The sequence below is a fragment of the Brassica napus genome, chromosome C6, assembly GCF_020379485.1.
Source record: "Brassica napus cultivar Da-Ae chromosome C6, Da-Ae, whole genome shotgun sequence".
In the NCBI taxonomy this organism is placed as follows: domain Eukaryota; kingdom Viridiplantae; phylum Streptophyta; class Magnoliopsida; order Brassicales; family Brassicaceae; genus Brassica; species Brassica napus.
Window position 1 is genome coordinate 37,924,762 of NC_063449.1, and position 21,533 is coordinate 37,946,294.

At 34.5% G+C, this 21,533-nt stretch overlaps 1 pseudogene; it reads right to left on the reverse strand.

The window, feature by feature from the left end:
- Window positions 1–6,843: 6,843 nt before the first annotated feature.
- On the reverse strand, window positions 6,844–9,245 carry LOC106436634 (annotated as a pseudogene).
- Window positions 9,246–21,533: the final 12,288 nt, after the last annotated feature.

The following is a 21,533-nucleotide window of genomic DNA, read 5'->3' on the forward strand; positions in this document are numbered from 1 at the left end:
GAGGTGATTAGAGGTGATTAGAGTGATCATTGGACGAGCAATGCATGGGAGCGACCTACCGGAGCGACGCCATGAACTCGCTCGCCATCTACGCTTCGGAGCGACCTCCTAGAGCGACAAGGCGAAGTCGCTCCAGCTCCTAGAGCGACCTCACCGCAGCGACACCCAGAGGTCGCTCGGGTTGTGTCGATTTGAGAGCGACGAACAAGCCGGGAGCGACCTCCTAGAGCGACACCCTAAGGTCGCTCGCGTCTATGGTTTCTGAGCAAGCCGGGAGTGACGTCTTCGGAGCGACACAGCCAGGTCGCTCGCGAGGAAACGACCCGGGAGCGACCTCTCGCAGCGACGTGCCGAGGTCGCTCCACGTCTATTTGTTTGGCCGAATTCATGTTTTCTCAAGGGCCTTTTTGGTCATTTCATTAGGCACGTTTTTATTTTCTAAACCTATGTTTTTTACTCTGGAAGCGACCACCAGGCAGATTATCTTTGGATCTATTGAGAAATACACAAAAACTCTCTGGAGAAGTTCATCTCTTGGATTTTGATTGTTATGTTCTTGTGTTCTTGTTGATTTCTTATCTATTTCTCTACATGATTAATCTGAAATCCAATATGGGTTTAAGAGGAATCATGGAGATTAGTGAGTAATCACCTTTTGAATTCATGGGTTAGGGAGATCAAGGGTGATTAGGTTAGTTCTAGGATGTTTTAGTGTAGATCATTCTTGTTCCTTGCTAGTAGAGTATTCATAATGCATCTTCTGAGTTGGCCACTCAAAAGTTGATCAATAGGCATTTCCCACCCAAAAGGTGTTTGATGAAATGCCTGAGACAACTCTCCTAGGCTTTTAGTATACTTTGCCAAAGACATTTGTTGTTAAAGATGCTAAGATAGCTAATAGACTTGTTCGTAATGATTGCTTTCATATTATTCAACCAAAGACATTTGATGTTTGAGATATGTTAGCAAATGAGCATTCATCTAGACATAGAGCTTGCTTAGAATTGTGTCTAGGCTTAAGGTTGATAGTTTGATTGATCATTTGCCATCCTTAGTTCGATACTTGATCACCCAAGGTCTAATCCCTATGCCCATGAGTTCTCTTTTCCCTTAGTCAAGAAGTATCATTCTGTTATTGCTTTCTAGTTTTAGTCATAGCTTAAAACCCATCTAAATCATTGGTTGCACTTAGATTAAGTGAGTACTTGCATTCTCAGTGCTTTGATATCCCTCAGAACTGGTTCGACAATCACTATACTACAACATTTGTCTTAGGAGCCTTGAAAACTCCTAACATCAAATTGGCGCCGTTGCCAAATTCTGAGTAGATTTGAACATTGAGATTTAGTCATTTACTTGAGACTAAGTCATTTTTATTTTCTTTTGTTACTGATTCTTCTTCTTCACCTACCTTTAACTTTCAGGTGTATGAACTTGAGGAGCAGGGGTCCAACAAACCTAGTTCCAATAGTAGCAGACATCAGAGCTTTAGAGAGGGAGTGTGTTCGAGCTAGAAGAGAAGAAGAACAATAAGCCCACTTGCAGCGATTGGATATTGATATGGCAGATCCACCGCAAGGGGCAGAACACCAACCGCGGGCAGCTCGACCCATTGGCACTTACGACCGCCCCAACATACATGGTCACAGATTCGGAATCCGAGCACCAGCTGTGGCAGCCAACAACTTTGAGGTCAAGTCAGGATTCCTCAACGTGATCGAGAACAACAAGTATCATGGCTTGGCTCTGGAGGACCCATTTGATCACTTGGATAGGTTCGACAGCTACTGTGGGTTGTCAAAAACCAATGGTGTGTCCGAAGATGCCTTAAAGCTCAAGCTATTCCCTTTCTCTTTGGGGGATAAGGCACGTCAGTGGGAGAAAGAGCTTGCTGAGCACATTCTACCGTGGTGCTCTTCCTAAGTACAGGGCCAGACTGGATACAGCTAGCAATGGGTTCTTCTTGGGGAGAACTGAGGAAGATGCAGAGGAGCTGGTTGACAACATGGTAAAGAGTGATGCAGTCTACAGTGGAGACCACGACAGAAGCAGTCGAACAGATGATAAGCAGACGAGGAAGGAGTTGAAAGCTCTACAGGATAAGATAGACATCCTCCTTGCTGATAAAGCCACACAAGAGCAGCTGCACTTTGTTGGTAACCCAAGCCAAGATACACCACCTGTTGTCCATGAGGTTGAGGGTTTGGAAGGTCAGGAAGACCTGTGTTTCATCAACAACAATGGTAGCTGGTACAAAAAAGAGCCCAACTTTCAGTACAACAACTACCAACAGAAATCCTACCCCAACAACCAACAGAGTGGTTATCCGCCTCGAAACAACCAGCAAGGCAGCTATCAACCTCATCAAAACCCCTCATCTGGTTCCTCTGCTCCTCAAGAGAGCAGCACTGACACCCTGCTGAAACAAATCTTGGAGTCTCAGACTAGAAGTGAGAAGCATGTTGGATATGAGTTGAAAAACCTTCATTCCAAGATTGATGGAAGCTACAATGAGCTCAACAACAAGTTCTCACATCTTGCTTCTACAGTCAAGAATTTAGAGAATCAGTTTGCTTCCATGAACACTCACCAGACTCGCCAGCAAGGATCTCTACCTGGAAAATCTGACCAAAACCCCAAGGAGGCCAAAGCTATCACCCTTAGGAGTGGTAAACAGTTACCTCCTACAACCCTCACCAGTGATGCTGAGAAACTAGGTGAAGAGGTGGCCATCAACTTAGATGATGAAGTGGTGATTGTTGATGAGAAAATCAATGATGAAATCTTGGAGAAGATTGTGGAAGCCAAGGGTAAAGGAAAGGTTGGGGAAGCGAAGAAAACAGTGAAAGATGGTGAAGTTCTTGCTCCAGCAAATGAGAACTCTTTTGTTCCTCCTCCCTATGAACCCAAACTACCATTCCCTGGTAGATTCAAGAGGCAGCTGCTAGAGAAGTACAAGGCTTTGTTTGACAAGCAAATGAGTGAAGCTCAGGTTGCAATGCCCATCATCGATGCTTTCATGTTGATTCCTCAATACAACAAGTTCCTGAAAGATGTTGTAGCTGCAAAGAAGAAGGAAATGGAAAGCATGATGATTCTTACCCATGAGTGCAGTGCCATCATCCAAAGGCTTGATGTTCCAGAGAAGTTAGAGGATCCAGGATGCTTCACACTACCTTGTGCTCTTGGACCTATGGTATTTGAGAAATGTCTCTGCGATTTGGGAGCTAGTGTCAGCGTGATGCCTTTGTCTGTTGCAAAGAAGCTTGGATTCACTCAGTACAAGAAGTGTAGACTCTCTCTGGTGTTAGCTGATCGTTCAGTGAAGTACCCTGTGGGCATCTTAGAGGACCTACCTGTGAAGATTGGAAGGTATGAGATACCTACAGATTTTGTGGTGCTTGAGATGGGTGAGGAGGCTCAGGACCCATTGATTCTTGGAAGGCCATTCTTAGCTACAGCAGGAGCAATTGTTAAGGTGAAAGCGGGCACGATTGATCTCCATTTGGGTAAAGGACATGTTCTCCACTTTGACATCAAGGAGAAAATGAAGAAGCCAACTGTGTTCGGGCAAGCCTTCTACATTGAAGAGATGGGCACTCTTACTGATGAGCACCTTGAAGAGTTACCACCTGAGGACGACGAGGAGGGAGCATCTCCCTCTACTCATTCTCCATAGAAGGTAACACACTACTTTCCCTTGTATATACCATTTCGTTGTTGCATATTAGTTTTCTCTTTTTGGGTATCTCTCTCTCCTTGACAACACATAGACTATGTTATTTAAGTTTGGGGGAGGTACCAAGTATTTGATCACGTTTGCTTTGATGATTTGAGTCTCATGCATTGCATTATACATATATATTTGCATAAAAAAAAAAAATTCATTTAGTTTGCATCTTTGGCATTTCTAGGAGAGTCTAGAGCATATAGGTTGCATTTACTTGCATTGGGAGCAATGATTTTAAATGCCTTGTAAAGAACACTACGTTGCACCTGAGTAGCTTTTGCACCTCTCAAAAAGACTTGTATGTTTCGAGCCTTGAAAACTCTTCCTGAAACTTGTTGATTGCTGAAACTCAGTCTTTGAAGCCAACTACAACCTTATTTGAACTAAACGAACTTAATGCTTCTTGCTCATGGTCCCTTGTGTACTGAGTCATGGCTATACACACCTGAGTTGTCACATCCTTTATGCCAATCTTATTCTGACAAACTCTAGTGGTAGACCACTCCCAAAACCTTTCCCTCCTTTTAAACTTTCATTGTTTGATGAGTGAGGCCTTTTTCGGAAAGTCTTACACGTGCATAATGTTGAGAGTATCGGGAACGACAATGCTTGATCTTCATTCTTGCTAGATTGGGCACTCTATTGTCTAGCTATAGGTGGGGGGTGAGAGTTGTGATTATGATTTGGGAGAAATGAAAAAGGAAAATAAATGACTCTTTGTGTTTAAGTGAATTGTCTTATTGGGATAAGTAGAAAAACCTCTAGCTCAAGTTATGAAAAGTCTTGGCCCCCATCTAAAAAAAAAAAAAAAAAAAAAAAAAACGTAAAGAAAAGAAAAAGAAAGAAAAAGGGGGCTAGCAAAGTTGTTAGGAGCTAAGTAATGTTTTGAGGTTGTGAAAAATCCCTTGTAGATTTCAAAGAGAAGGAGTTAATGTTCTTAGGATCTTTTGGTGAGAGATGTGAGTTGGATTTGACATTTGGGAATGATTGTGTAATTGTATGTTTGGGAAAAGGGTAGAACAATGGAGATTGAGCATTGTATGCATGAGTTGATCCCTTTCTTAGATATATTATGTGCAATGTCAAGGCTACTTGTTTTGAGAGTGAACCACCTTTAAAATCATATATTTTGAACCTCTTGACTCACTTGAATAAAAGCCTTCCCTTACCCAACCAAATGACTTGGACCAATTGACCATTTGCAAAAATTCACTTGATGCTATGCTTAATGAACTTGAGAGTTGGCTGATTTGCATGTGTGAATGCATGATGATGAGTGTAGGGATGGAAAGAGTTCAGATAGGCCTAGAGAAGCTAGAGTATAATAAGAGAGGGTGTACTAATGCTGAATTTAAATGTTGATTTGAGTGCTTTGTGTGTTTCTTTTGGCTATGAGCTCCCACCTTCAAACCTCTCTCCCTATGAGTTCTAGAAAGTTCACTTGAGGACAAGTAAAAGAATAAGTTTGGGGGAGTTGATATCTTGCATATTCACATTGTTTTATCCATTTATTCATGTGCATTTTCATCATATAGATTAGGATTAAGCCATGTCTAGGTTGCATTTTGCATACATATGTCTTCATTAGGTATTGGAGTACCACATGGAGTTCCTGGAGACATTTGGGTACATTTGGAGCTCAAGGGAGGTGATTAGAAGTGATTAGAGTGATCATTGGACGAGCAATGCATGGGAGCGACCTACCGGAGCGACGCCATGAACTCGCTCGCCATCTACGCTTCGGAGCGACCTCCTAGAGCGACAAGGCAAAGTCGCTCCAGCTCCTAGAGCGACCTCACCGCAGCGACACCCAGAGGTCGCTCGGGTTGTGTCGATTTGAGAGCGACGAACAAGCCGGGAGCGACCTCCTAGAGCGACACCCTAAGGTCGCTCGCGTCTATGGTTTCTGAGCAAGCCGGGAGCGACGTCTTCGGAGCGACACAGCCAGGTCGCTCGCGAGGAAACGACCCGGGAGCGACCTCTCACAGCGACGTGCCGAGGTCGCTCCACGTCTATTTGTTTGGCCGAATTCATGTTTTCTCAAGGGCCTTTTTGGTCATTTCATTAGGCACGTTTTTATATTCTAAACCTATGTTTTTTACTCTGGAAGCGACCACCAGGCAGATTATCTTTGGATCTATTGAGAAATACACAAAAACTCTCTGGAGAAGTTCATCTCTTGGATTTTGATTGTTATGTTCTTGTGTTCTTGTTGATTTCTTATCTATTTCTCTACATGATTAATCTGAAATCCAATATGGGTTTAAGAGGAATCATGGAGATTAGTGAGTAATCACCTTTTGAATTCATGGGTTAGGGAGATCAAGGGTGATTAGGTTAGTTCTATGATGTTTTAGTGTAGATCATTCTTGTTCCTTGCTAGTAGAGTATTCATAATGCATCTTCTGAGTTGGCCACTCAAAAGTTGATCAATAGGCATTTCCCACCCAAAAGGTGTTTGATGAAATGCCTGAGACAACTCTCCTAGGCTTTTAGTATACTTTGCCAAAGACATTTGTTGTTAAAGATGCTAAGATAGCTAATAGACTTGTTCGTAATGATTGCTTTCATATTATTCAACCAAAGACATTTGATGTTTGAGATATGTTAGCAAATGAGCATTCATCTAGACATAGAGCTTGCTTAGAATTGTGTCTAGGCTTAAGGTTGATAGTTTGATTGATCATTTGCCATCTTTAGTTCGATACTTGATCACCCAAGGTCTAATCCCTATGCACATGAGTTCTCTTTTCCCTTAGTCAAGAAGTATCATTCTGTTATTGCTTTCTAGTTTTAGTCATAGCTTAAAACCCATCTAAATCATTGGTTGCACTTAGATTAAGTGAGTACTTGCATTCTCAGTGCTTTGATATCCCTCAGAACTGGTTCGACAATCACTATACTACAACATTTGTCTTAGGAGCCTTGAAAACTCCTAACATCATCAAGATGACTTGCGAAGAGAAGCCGAAAGAGGAGAGGAATCGGGAGAGAGAGGAACCGAAAGCGTTGAAACACCAAACCTCTCCTCCCCACTCATTTTTGGACACCTGTCCACAAGAGACGTCCCTTGCTTTCTTTGATTTAGAGACGTATCTTCTTATTAATGTATTTTTCATTTTATTTTTAATTCCAATTAAGCTAAGATACACCCTTAAAGACTGGGATAATGATGCTCTTAGAGCATGATTAACCCATAACCCCATTTGGGTCTCTTATTCATTATTTTAGTAATTAAAACTAATAAAGAATCTTAGTTAAGAGCTGCCTTGATTTTGGATCTCCAATGGTAAACTCTTATTTTGGGGTTCTTAAAAAGAAAAAAAATTTGTGTATCAAACACCATTAAGCACATTCTTGTCTTACTCGTGAGATAATAGCAGTTCCAGAGTAACCAAGTTTTGAGACGCTACACGACCACAAACTATGATCATAGCCATCACTAAGAGTAGGGATGGCAATCAAGGACCTGGACCGCGGGCCTGGCCCGTAAAGGCTTGCTGCGGGACGGGATTGGGCCTCCATTTGGTAAGCCCGCAAAATTGTGGGCCTCGCGGGATGGGTTCAAAGCGGGATGGGTCGAAAGCGGGACGGGTCGAAAACGGGACGGGTCGAAAGCGGGATGGGCTTAACCTGGGGAATTTTAAAGGCCCGCAACCCTAAGTCCCCATTTATGCTTTCGTCTAAAACATTGAGAGAGAGAGAGAGAAGGCGATTCGACGTTATGTAGCTCCGGTGATGGTGGTTTCAGGGTTGATGATGCTTCCGGTCTCCCAAGCGCCTTCGATCTGCACTTGTGGAGCTTCTTCGAGTCATCATAAGATGTTTGAAAACTCACTTTCCACCGAAAAAGAAGATCTAGTTCCCGCAATGGGTTCTTCATAGTTTTGCCTATATGTATTTGTTCACACTATCATACATTTTGGAGTTTTAGGTTTCAATATATCTTTAACTCACTTCTATTATTCTTATTTGCAGAAGATGAAGTTGATGGTGAAGAAGAGAAATTTCTATCTTTTTGTCGCTTGTTGGTGATAAAGATGAAGAATAAGAAGTGTGATTGGTGTTTTCTTTTTATTTATTTTTGGGATTAGCATCTTTGATTTGGTGTTAGTTTTATATAATTTTGGATTCAGAAAACTAAAGCATTTGTTATGAACTTATGAGTTATAATATTTGGATTCAGCAACTAAAGTATTGTTTATTTTTAAAATGTTTGGAGTCCAACAAAAGTAAATAAACTAGTGTTTTGATCCAACTAAAATCTTCAACTAACAAGTGTATTGCCTTATCCAATTCAATCATCAACTAAACTCACTCATCATGAAACTGATAAAGCGCCTTGAATCATATCTTGAAGCGTTCATGAGCCATATGTTCGTTTGTAATTCTATGTCCCGCGGGCTGATCCGCAAAGGCCTACATGTTTTACGGTACGGGTTTGGTCAGCCATTTTAAGGACTGCAGCCCGCGCGGGCCTGGCCCGCCGTGACCCGCTCGAAGACGAGCCCGCTGCGGTACGGGACGGGACGGATCAACCTGTTTAACATTCCTAGCTAGCTAGGAGCTTTTTTAACTTCCTCAACATCCTTCACCTAACATTAGTGTAATAGATGTATTTAGTACACAAGAATTTAATCCTTTTAAACATAAGAAAGGCTAATGTTATGTAATGGCCTAGATCTTTGCCTCCTGAAAGCACAACACATCAAAGTTTTCTCTTTGCGCAAGTTGCAGAGGAGAGAAGCTCTCTAGCTTCAACAATGCTCTCAATCCATTAACATTCCAAGTCATAATCTTTACAGACTTGGTACCCTCTGGGAGAGGAGGAGGTCTCATTGTCATTGGGTTATAAGCTTTCTAGTTTTCCTCAGGCTTCTTATGGGCAAGTATCGTCCATGGTTCACTTTGAATTGAGGATGATATGATTTAATCGGTTCTGAGGACTTTGCTAGATACGGTCAATGACGCTTCTTCCTCTTTTAACCGAAGCTTCTGCTTACCTAAGAAGATAAAGCAACACATAGTGTTTCATAATACTCTATGTAGATTGCCAGTATATAGTACAAAGTGTTTACTTTTTCTGTAACACATGACAAACCTGTTTTGGCTAATGACTTTTGTTCACTAGTTTTTGAAGAAAATTTGGCATTCAATTTTTTCTGAGTAGACTATTTTACTCTTTTTACTCTTCCCTGCTTCTGATCTTTCTTTTGATGGTCACACTTTCTGAGCGAGTGGATGAAGTAGTTTCCTTTATTTCTTCACCAGAACTTTCATCTGTAACAGATAAACAAGGCAGAACTTACCAAATAGCAAAGCTATAGGAAGTCTGAGACTTTTCAATCTACTTCAAATGGAACAAGCGTGAACAACTACTTAAATGCAAACAAGTCCACATTCTTTTTTTAATGTGCAGTTACATACCTTGTAAATTACTATCCATATGAAGTCGTAAAGCTGATATAAGTTCCTTCCTTGTTTGCTTATCAAGTAGAACGATTCGCCAACACATGCGATTTTCGTAATCAACAGAGAGAGAGAGATAGAGAACGAAAACAAACAAAGTCGGTTTCTTTTTTTTCCCTTCTCAAAATCTGAATACAATCACAATTTCTCTCAAAATCTTAATACAATCACAGAACAAAAGCTTGATTCGATTCTAGATGCATACGATTTTCGGGAGAAAAGGAGAGAGAGAGAGCACCGAAAGAACGACGACTCGGTGATCAGTTTTTTTTTGCCTTCTGAAATTCTCTCTCCAATAAGATTAAAACACGTGTCTAACAAGGGACGGTTCTTCTAACTCCTATTTAGGAGACGTTCTTTGTCTTAATTTCAATTTTTCTTTTTCTTTTAATTGTAATTCTCCTTAAAGACCCATCTAAGAGACTGGGTTAATCCTGCTCTTATACGACCCATACCATTTTCCTGAAAAAGAGCCTTCTTCAAAATAACCGGATCCAAAGCCAAAATAGAGATTTGTGAACATGAACTCCTTGAAAGACTTTCTCTCAAACATTGTATATTTTCTCCTTGCATCATAATTTATCTTCATTAAGCAAACTGAATTGAACAAATGATTTGCAAATTCCACTCGGTTTACCCCAAAAATCTGTCTGAGAAAAACATAATACTCCATAGAAGCTCAAATGGCGCAATAACAAACGAAACTGTATTTTACTTCAATCAACTTGGGCTAACAGAAAAGAAGAAGCTAGTATAGCGCACACAGGGGAATCACCATTGAAGAAGAAAGAAGGAGAACATAGGTTTATGCAAAGAAGATGAGCGAAAGAGAAGAAAAAAGTTGTGTGAAAAGGGTAAAAATTAGTGTTTAAATCCTATTTTAATTAAAGTTAAATTCGATTAATCAAGGGACAATAGCCTATTAACAAAGTCCTAAAGAAAGAAACTAAAGCTGAATTGAATGTGTTCCATTTTGTTGACCAAGAAATTAACTATCCTTAAAAATTCAAATTTAAATGAAATTTAGATTGAACTGAAAACAAATTAGTAAATAAAATAGCTCTCAGATGAAACTTTGCTACTAGTTACATAAATCTAGTTTTTGAAAAGATCTGAACATGGCACATCAATCCCTAATCTTTGATTCGGTCTTCTGGGCATTAATCAACAACATACAAAAAAAGATGTTGGATGAGGCATGTTCATGGCATCAACTCTTATCTTTCAATATATTTTATACGGGTGAGCAAACATATCGAATTTGAAAACCTGAACCTGAACTGAATTTGACATAGATATTGAATGAAACTTGTTTTATGGTATTTCGGGTTATGTATTTTATCCAAACTGATTCCAAGCCCAAATGAATATCTGAAAAAAACTAAAAAAAATTAAAATTCCAGGAAAAAAACCCCAGAAAAAACTCGAACTTAATCATGAATAAATACCCAAAATACTCTAAAATGTCATTGAGTACCTAAAATAAGTGTCTATTATATGAATGATTAACTCAAATACTTATTTTTATATATTTTGGTATTTGGTGCTCTTCCTTATTCTATATAGTCGAGTTTATCGGGTTTGATATGTTTTCACTTCTGGTTTATCATATATGATGTGTTTGCACATAGTCTTTAAGTTTTGTTCTCTAATTTTATTGTTTTTCTCTCTAATTTCACTTGTTTATACTGGAAACAATAATAATCGTGACATGAGCATTTCACATTCTTCATTTCAAATTTTTTATTTTTGAATTTTGGTATTTGTTTAACTCGATCTTTATTTTGTTTTCAGGTTTAACTAAGTATAAAATAATTTTTGGAACTAAAATCCTCATTCAGATCTGAATACTGAAATTATATTGGGTTCAACCAGTTTTTGAAGATGTTACTAAACCCAAATCTGAACCCGACTAAAACCGAGCCGAATCTAATCCAAACTTTTATAATATCCAAATGGAGTTAAAATTCATAAACTTGAAACCCGACTGAATCCAAACCAAAACCCGATTGGTCCCCCGAAATACTCAGCCTTAATATTTTCATTATAGTAGTGTATATTTCATTTTATAATAACAAAGTTTAAAAAAATATAATTACTAGTTAATTTTGACAGTCAAATAATTCATATTCATTATTATAGTATTACAATCAATTAAAATTAATTCGGTTTTAATATATATATATATATATTAAACAAAAATTAAAAAAAAAATTACATTTCATAGCATAATTAAATTATAAAAATAAATAAAAAATAGAAAATAGAAAATAAAAATAAATAACCTAATATATTAATTAAATTATAAATTTAAATAAACTTAAGTAATGGTACACAAAATAACAGCAATTCATGGATTTGCAATTTATTTTATTTAAAACATAAAATTGAAAAATTAAATAACTTCATATAAAATAATAGTTATTTTTAAAGTTAGAATATAAAATTTTATATATATATTAACCTATAAAAATTAAAATTAGTTAATATTTATATTATGTAATTACATAGTGAATCCCGTTACATTATTTTTTAAGGACTGAAGTATCTTTAGAGGTATTCCATTAAATAGGCAACACATGTATCAAATAAAAAAAAATTAAACGCACATGTTATTTCATTCATTATAAAACTAGGTTAAGACATGTGCTTTGCGCATGATGAACATTGTATATATAAATATTTATGTACTATTATTTTCTTACATTTTTATATATATTATGAAATAATAAATATATATATATATTATAGTTGAGAAGTCAATAACTATTACGTATATGATTGAAATGGTGCCAAAACCATAAATTATTGTTATTTATTCACGATTATTTTATGGTAAATAAATTTAAACAATCAATTTTATCTTTCTATATGATATGTATTTAAATTTAAATAATATTTACATAGATGTATAGTATATTTGATATAACTATGTCTTAAATGAAGATTCCTATTTATATGTTTTTATAATTATTTATATTTTTATAACAATTTTTTTTTATAAAATGTTAAATTTATTGATCATTAGGAAAAAAATGTTTATGTACAACCCAAAGCTAAAAGAATAACAAAACAAATAGCTGAATCCTAATTATGTCTCACGTGTCACTAAACCAATACTGCAATTATCCCTGAACCTTTGGTTTATCATAATAATAACTAGTAGACACAATCCTTTATCATATAGTCTTCCCAATGATTCTGGCCAACTGATCCACTGGCCGAGTGAGCCATGTATGTATTCTCTCTTTTCGTTCTTTCCATATGTAATAAATGGACACTTGAAAGGATAATCTCAGCAGGATGGATGGTAAAAACCCTTTTATTAACTTATAGTAGTTTTTAAAAGTTCAAAATATAATATATATTGAAAATCTAAAATTTGTATTATATGATTAATATGATTATTTAATTTATTTTAATAATAAAAATTAAACATAACTGATAGAAGATACAAAAATTGTTATCAAATCTTTTAATCATATTCAAAATAATTTTCTGTTATATAAATTTTAATCACATAAGATAATTTCATAGTTTTGTTTAAGAAAAAAATGAAGAATATTCTTAGTACAATAATAATTAGTTACGTGATTAGTTTAATGAAATTTTTTTTTTATGTTTAGATGGATAAACTTGGTTTTCTAAAGATTAAGAATCAATATAATGATAACACGAGTTATAGTTCAAATGTTTTATTTTCCCCAAATAATATGGGATATTTTTTTTAAGTAATCAACGTTAGACGGGTTTCAAAATGGATTATATATTTTTTTAAATCACTAAAATAAAACAGGCCTACATCATACAAATTAAATAAATGAAGAATATCTTTCAGTAATCAAAAATTAATCACCATTTTTAAAATGCAGATTAAAATGTAGTCTATTATATTACAGGGGAAATTTAATGTTTACCACTTTCATGCTACAATTTTTCATTTTTACCACCACTAAATGGACATTTTCAAAAATATATCTTTCATTAAGTGGCAAAAGACTTTTATACCCTTGTTTTTTATATATATAATAAATAAATATTTAAACAAATAAAAAATATAAAAAAATAAAAAAATAATTTTTTAAATTTTTTTCAAATTATACTATTTCGAAATTCAAACCCTAAACCCCAAAACTCAACTCTAAACCCTAAACCATCGATCCTAAACTTTTTTTTTTTAAATACGAACCCTAAACCCTAAATCATCAATCTTTAACCCTATATACTATTTTGAAATACGAACCCTAAACCCTGAAACATCAACTCTAAACCCTAAAGCCCGAAACAACAACCCTAAACCCTAAACCTTCAACTCTAAACCCTAAAGCATCAACTCTAAACCCTAAACTTCAACTCTAAACCCTAAACCATCAACACTAAACACTAAACCCAAAACCCAAAAAAGTAAACTCTAAACCCTACAAAATTAACCATAAACCCTAAAACAACAACTCTAAACCCTAAAACCTCAACTCTAAACTCTAAACTCTAAACCTTAAACCCTAAGACCCTAGAGTTGATGTTTTAGGGTTTAGATTTGTAGGTTTTGGGTTTTAGAGTTTAGGGTTTACGTTTAGGTTTTAGAGTTGATGTTTTAGGGTTTAGATTTGAAGGTTTAGGGTTTTAGGATTTAGGGTTTGAATTTCAGAAATATATAGGGTTTAGGGTTTAGGGTTTACATTTAGGGTTTAGAGTTGATGTTTTAGGGTTTAGATTTGAAGGTTTAAGGTTTAGGGTTTAGAGTTGATGTTTCGGCGTTTAGGGTTTAGAGTTGATGTTTCATGGTTTAGGTTTTAGAGTTGATGATTTAGGGTTTAAAGTTGATGTTTTAAGTTTAGATTAGTTAACCATATGTTTTTCTTGTCAAAGTTAATCAAAGGGTTATAAATGTCTTTTACTCTTCGTTAAAAATGATTAGTGTAAACATGAAAAGTGGTATTTTGAAAATGGTATTTTTGACAATTTCCCTATATTAAAACGCTAGTATGTTATGAAATTAATTTTTATTTAATGTATAATATACAATTTCTCTCATTAATTTTTTTGAGGGTTTTAAATTTTCATTAAAGATAGTAATGTCAAATCGGTTCTAATCAATTAATTCATAAAAACAATTTACACATATTAGCTTTGAATCGATCTTAAAATTTAGTTATAAATATATATTTCTTTTTATTATAAAAAGACCTTATAAAATTGATATCTATTTTCTAAATAATTTATTAAATCTGAGATTAATATTTATATATTATTATACAATATATTCGAATTATTCTAAATTTATAAATTACAGTAAAAATATAAGCATATTCAATGTAATTAAATTATTAAAATAAATTATATGTATAATTAATTTATTTAATACACTAATTATTTTATAGAGTATGAATTTTAATTTTTAAATATGTATAAAAGCAAAACCTATATATTTCAAATTAATAACATATTTATATATTATATTAATTAATTATTAAATTAAATGATAACTGTAATTAAATTAGATAATATATGGAATAATGATGCACATAAACAACACATATTTACATTTTCAAATAAAAATCAAATATTTTAATAATTTTTAGTTAAGAAAAAATAGTTTTGGTTAAAATTTCAAATTTATTAATCACTCTAAAGACATGCATTTACAAAAGAATAAAATCTATGCAAACTCTATAAGTTGTTCACGAGAAACGTTTATAATATTGTGAAACCATCTCTAGAAACGTTTATAATATTGTGAAACCATCTCTGTTGTAGCCCTATGTGTGGCAAAGATGAAACGTTTAACCTATGAGTCAAAGAAATTAAAAGAATAGAAAAGTAGCCAAATCAAAATAGAGAAATTTATTTTCATGATACCACTTTTCATCTTTGTCATCACTAAAAATTGACATTTTTAAAAATATCTTCTTCATTAAGTGGCAAAAGACTCTTATACTCTTATTATCTATATATATATATAATAAATCATTATTTAAATAAATAAAAACTAAATAAAAAATAATTTTTTTTATGTTTTCAAATTATATTTTTTCAAATTCAAACTTTTTATAAATATTTTTTAAAATTTTTCAAAATTTCATTTTGAAAATCGAAAATTATGTTTGAAACTATTTTAAAATTTTTTTATATTTTTTAAGTATTTATTAATATATTTATTTGAATCCTAGGTTTCACGTTCCAAAAACCCTACCCCACCCCTCAACTCTAAACTCTAAACTCTAAGTCTATATTACTTAATCCTAGGGGTATAAGTGTCTTTTACCATTCATTAAAAGTGAGTGTAAAAATGATTAGTGTAAACATGAAAAGTGGTACTATGAATGTGATATTTGTGGTAATTTCCTATGAAAATAAAAATTGAAAAAAATATATTTAAAGTTGAAACCATCTGTAATATCCCTGCATAGTGCATACTTAATGCCTTGCCAAATATCTGAGTGAGTTGTTCAGTTGTTGTCCAATTTCGTGTGGTGAGGACGAGCATTGCTCCCTTCATATGTAACTGAGTCTAAATGGCTGAGACGCGATCGTTGCATGAGCGATAATGACAGTTGCCAATCGGGGTTTGCTCTCGTTCCCAACAGTCTCTTAACTAGCCCTTTTCAGATAGTGTAAGAATAGGGACAACCAACGGAAATATGATCTTTTGTCCCCTTCCTTTCACAACGTAATTCACAATCGTGCATTATTTCCAGACTCGCATTCTATTTCAGTGGTCAACCTGTTTTGGACAGCTAACCAAGTGATAAAAGAGTATCGAAGGACGTGTAAACCACACGATAGTACTCCATTCAACTTTGTTTCACATTGGTCTAGTTTACAATGCTTAAAATTTAGTTTATCAAATAAAGTTTTTAAATTGAAAACAACAAAACTAGATCATTAATATATATATTTAACTTGAGAGAAGATAATTTTTTTAAACTACATTATTTTATGATTATATATGGATCAGATTTCTGTTGTTGTTTTCGTGATTGCATATTTTCATCAAACATGTAAGATATTAAGATTAATATTAAGATTATAAAATAAAATATTTAAATTAGTATTAACTAAAATTTAATTTATCAATTAATATTAAAAACGAATTATCAAATATATATATATATATATATATATCTTGACAAAACAATAAATAACAAATATGATTAAAATTATATCATTTGTATCATGAGTGGCCAGTTCAGTTTAAATTTGGGTTTTGTTTGGTGCAATTCGTTTTTTTTTGTCTAAGAAAACTTTAACCAAACTCAAACAAAATTAGTTAGGTTTGGTTTGTGTTCAGTATGATTTGTGTCAGTTTGGTTTGGTGTGTATCTGGTCGGTTTAGTTTTTATTTTATTTTATTCAGTTCAGTAGTGTTGATTTTTTTAGTTTTGATCTAGTTTGATTACAAAGATATAATTTATAAAACATATAACAAATCATCATTTGACACTAAATAATTATTTTCATATGTAAACTTAAAGCCAAATATTACAATAAAAATGTTGAAGAAGTAATCCAATAATTTTATATTATTAACACTACAAGAAAACACAAGTTTTACGAGGGCAGTTTTACTCGTGATTTCGTCGTAAAATCAGTGTTACGAGTAATTAGCGAGGAAACATGTTTCGTCGTTATACGTTTGTCGTAACGCATATATCCTCGCTAATTCGTCGTAACATAGCGAGGAAATAATTTCGCCGTAAAAGCGAAGCAGAATATTTCGTCGTAAAGACCACGTAAAGCTTCCACGTAAGGACGTCGCTAAATTTCCTCGTAAATACCTCGAAAGCCGTTCCTCGTAAAACTCACGTAAATAACTTGAAAGTAAATACTCGTAAAGTAAACGTAAATACCTTGATAGCTTTCCTCGTAAAGACCACGTGAACTTTCCACGTCATTTCCTTGTAAACCTTTCCTCGTAAAAACCTCGTTAAGCTTCGACGTAAAGAAGTCACAAAATTAGCTACGAATTTACTTCGTTTCGTTATTTTACAGAAATATAAAAAAACAAAATTTAAAAAATAATTTAAAAATTTTAAATTATTAATAAAATTAAAATTCTAAAAAAATGAAAACCAAAATATTTTATATATAAATAAGTTTTGAATTCATAATACAAGAACCGAAATTAAAAAGAACTAAGGGTCGTTAATCGCCGGTAGAATTCATCACTTCTCGCCGTTACATCCGCCTCGGCATGTGTGTCGGATGTTGACTCGCCTGGAATAGGATTTCGTTGTCGCATGGTCCTCAACAAGGTCTCCCATTCCGGATTTGTGGCCGCTACAACGTCCAAGAAGCCCTCGAGTCCACCCATACGAGATCGCGTCGAGCTCAACTCGTGACGTAGCTCAACAGAGTCTCTACGCAACTCATCGGACTCCCTACGCAGCTGAGAGACTTCATCATCCCGTCGCTGACCATAAGACGATGTCACTCTCGGAACATCGTTGACGGAACCAATCCCCAACGTCCGTCCTTTTTTTTTAGGGACAACCTTAAAAAGAAAAAATAAATTTTGTTAGTAAAAATTTAAAGTTAAATTAAATGAATAATAAAAAAAATTAAAATTTTAGAAAATATACTCTCTGAGTGTACTGAGTCTCGGGGACAGTCTCCTGACCCGAAGAACCGGGCGCTGAAGAAGACGACGGGTCTAAACGACTACCCGGCTCACCGAACATCTCTCTGTAATGGGCAGTAAGTCTACCTTTTCGAACCCGAGAAAAAAAATTAATTTTTTAAATTTTCGTCAACAGTATATTTTCCAACATTATCCACCTAATCAACTCTAAATAACATAAGATCCGTAAACCTATCTAAATTCCCTATACTAACCACCTAATCTACCTAAACTAACCAAATTAGAGAGGAATTAGAGAGGCTTACCATTGCAACGAAACAGGGAGGAAGTGGAGAGGAAGTGGAGAGGAAGTAGAGAGGAAAGAAAGAGTGAGCGCTCGGGGGTATATATAAGATTACATACCGTCGCAAATTCCTCATAATTTTACGACGAATTACAGAGGCCCGTGTTTTTTTTTACGACGAAACAGCGAGAGATTACAAAGGCCCGCGTTTTATCGTACTAGGACATTACGACGATTTCGCTTACGTGGAATTACCGAGGAAAGCTTCCCTATAAATATACCCGTAACTCTCCTTCTCAACCCACACACAAACTCCCAAATCACACCCTATCTCAAATCACACTCCTCAGAAAAATCCTATTCAAATTATAAATATTTGAAAAAAAAGGAAAAGAAGAAGATATTAGAATTCATGTGGGCGAGACTTACCATTATAATTGTTGGAAGTCTTGCCACATGTGAATCTGGTATCTTTCTCCTTTTTCTGTTTTTTTCTAGTTTTTACACTGCGAGGTATTTACGACGATTTCGTCATACGTGGTATTTACGACGATTTCATCCTACGTGGTATTTACGACGATTTCGTCATACGTGGTATTTACGACGATTTCGTCCTACGTGGTATTTACGACGATTTCGTCCTTGTATTAACGGGGGTCGCTTTCTTTATTTTTTATTTCATCGTTATATTTCATCGCTTTCTTACGAGTCTTTTACGAGGCCCGCGTCGTAAGTTCGACGTCGCTTTACGAGGAATTAACGAGTGTTATGTTTAAATCCCTAAAATCAGAAACTCCAAACCCCATATTCCTTATTTTCTACTTCATATATTCCAAACCCCATCTTTATTTCCATTCTAAATCACAATTCCCACATTCCCAAATTAGAAATATTTGAAAAAAATAGAGGAGAAGAAGATATTGGAACTCATGTGGGCGAGACTTACGTACGTAAGTCTCGCCACATGTGATTCCTAAATCTTTCTTCTTTTCTTTTTTTTTCTAGTTTTTATACTATGAGGAATTAGCGAGTCCCGCTTTTCACCAAAATGTTTTTCAAATTAGAAATATTTGAAAAAAAAGAGGAGAAGAAGATATTGGAACTCATGTGGGTGAGACTAACGTAAGTCTCGCCACATGTGACTCCAGTATCTTTCTTCTCTTCTTTTTTCTAGTTTTTATAATTTTGTCATAATTTCCTCGTTGGCTTACGACTCGTTTACGACGATTTTGCCTTACGTGGAATTAGCGTGCCCCGCTTTCTTTATATTTTTTAATTTCGTCGTAATTTCCTCGTGTCTTTACGACTTCTTTACGACGATTTTGGCTTACGTGGAATTAGCATGGCCCGCGTTCTTTATTTTACATTTCGTCGTAAGTTCCACGCTATTTTACAAGGAATTAACGAGTATTACGTTTAAATCCCTAAAATCCGAAACCCGAAACCCCAAACCCCAAACCCCATCTTCTTTATCTTCTACTTCATATATTCCAAACCCCAAACCCATCTACCCTTGAACCTCAATCTATTCTTTCACCTCAATCAATTCTTTCCATTCCAAACCACAATTCCTTATTCATAATTAAAACAAACTCTCACATTACCTTATTCATAAAACAAACTCCCACATTATCTTATTCATAAAAAAAAACTACACAAAATCAAATACATCAATCGGATACATCAACATTCTCGTCATCACTAGAAACATCATCATTTTCATTAAACTCGTCTTCAACAGCTTTGTCTGTGGCATCGTCGGTAAGATCTTCGTACTCGTGATTATGCGGATCAATGAGAAGGATGTCATCAATTTCTTGTTCAGGTTCCTCGACTTCATTTATCTGTTCTTTTTTCAATGGTGGTTCTTCTCCACTGATGATTCGTCCTCGAGGTGTAACTTTGATCACGGCTAACCAATTTATACCCGAATCTCTCATCCGAGGGTATGGAAGGAAGCTAACTTGGTGGTGGATTCAAAATTACCTCGTTAAGTACACGTAAACTAATTCTAAAGAACTCACAAAGTTTACGTCGTATTTACGAGGAAATAGTGTTTCCTCGTAAAAACCACGTCAATTTACATCATCTTTACGACGAAACTTTTTTGTCGTAACGTTACGAGGAAATAACAATGCTTTTATTTTTTCACGTAATTTCCTCGCAAAATCGACGTATTTTTACGAGGATTGTTTTTCCTCGTTAATTTTCCTCGTTAAACTTGTGTTTTCTTGTAGTGTAACTTCAAACTTATATAAATTTATAGGTAAATTTTTGGTTAATGTATGAGATTCATATATTTTTTTAATTGTGTTTCTTCTATTCATTTAAAAGTAAAATGTATAAAATTATGTTTTGCGTTTAAGTTAAATAGTTAAATGTATTAAATCATAATATTATTAGTATATTTAGGTAATATAATTGAGAAACACTTCGGTATTTTGGTTTGGTTTAAAACCAAACTAAACCATTTTTATTCATAAAATCTTTTACCAAATGGTTTAGACATATACTTTTGGTTTGGTTCGTCTCGGTTTGTGTTCTTTTTTGCCACCCCTAATTTGTTGATTATATGATGGCTTGGGCACTGTTGTTGTTTACAAGATTACAGATTTTTTCCATCAAACATGCAACAAAATTAAATATTTTTTATTAAACAAATATAAATAATTTTATTTAAAAACCAAAACGAAACCGGTTCATTTAAAAACTACTCCCTCTGTTTCATATTATAAGTAGTTTAAGAAAAAATTGTTTGTTTCAAAATATAAGTACTTTAATTATTCTATATAATTTTTTACTTTTATTGCGTATAGTATGACCAATCAAATAATATAGACTTATTTATGACTGGTTTAACTATACCTAATTTATATATCAAATGATATTTTAAAAGTAAATGATATATTTTTTAATCTTTGTGCATTGATCAACTAAAACTTTCTACATATAAAAACAGAGGGAGTAGCATTTTTCCTAAATTTGAAAATGGCCAAAACACAATAAATAAGTCTACACTATAGTCGCATATGAACCTATAAGCTTTATTTTCTGTCTTCTTTAGATATGGCATAAACTTCTGGCCACTACCGGCAATTGCGTCCTCATAAACGAGACTGAGAAGTTCGGTAATTTTTAGTTATAAGTTCGGTAACAACAACAAAAACGTGCAGGGAAGCACTTCTTTTGAAAACAACAAAATAATAACAAACACTATAATTCTAGGGTGAATTTGTGGAATAACTATATTAAAAAAATATTCACTAAGTAATCATATAAAAAGAGAAGTTCGGATGTGATAGTTTCACACAGAAATGGACCAAATTCTCCTTCTCCGCGCGTGGTTGTGCATCAAGAGCGATTTGTAAAATTAGACTATACTATATTCATTACACAAATAATATAGAAGAACTGATTTGTGATTGTTGTTACATGAAGTTAAAGAAAGAAGAAACGGTGGACGAGATGAG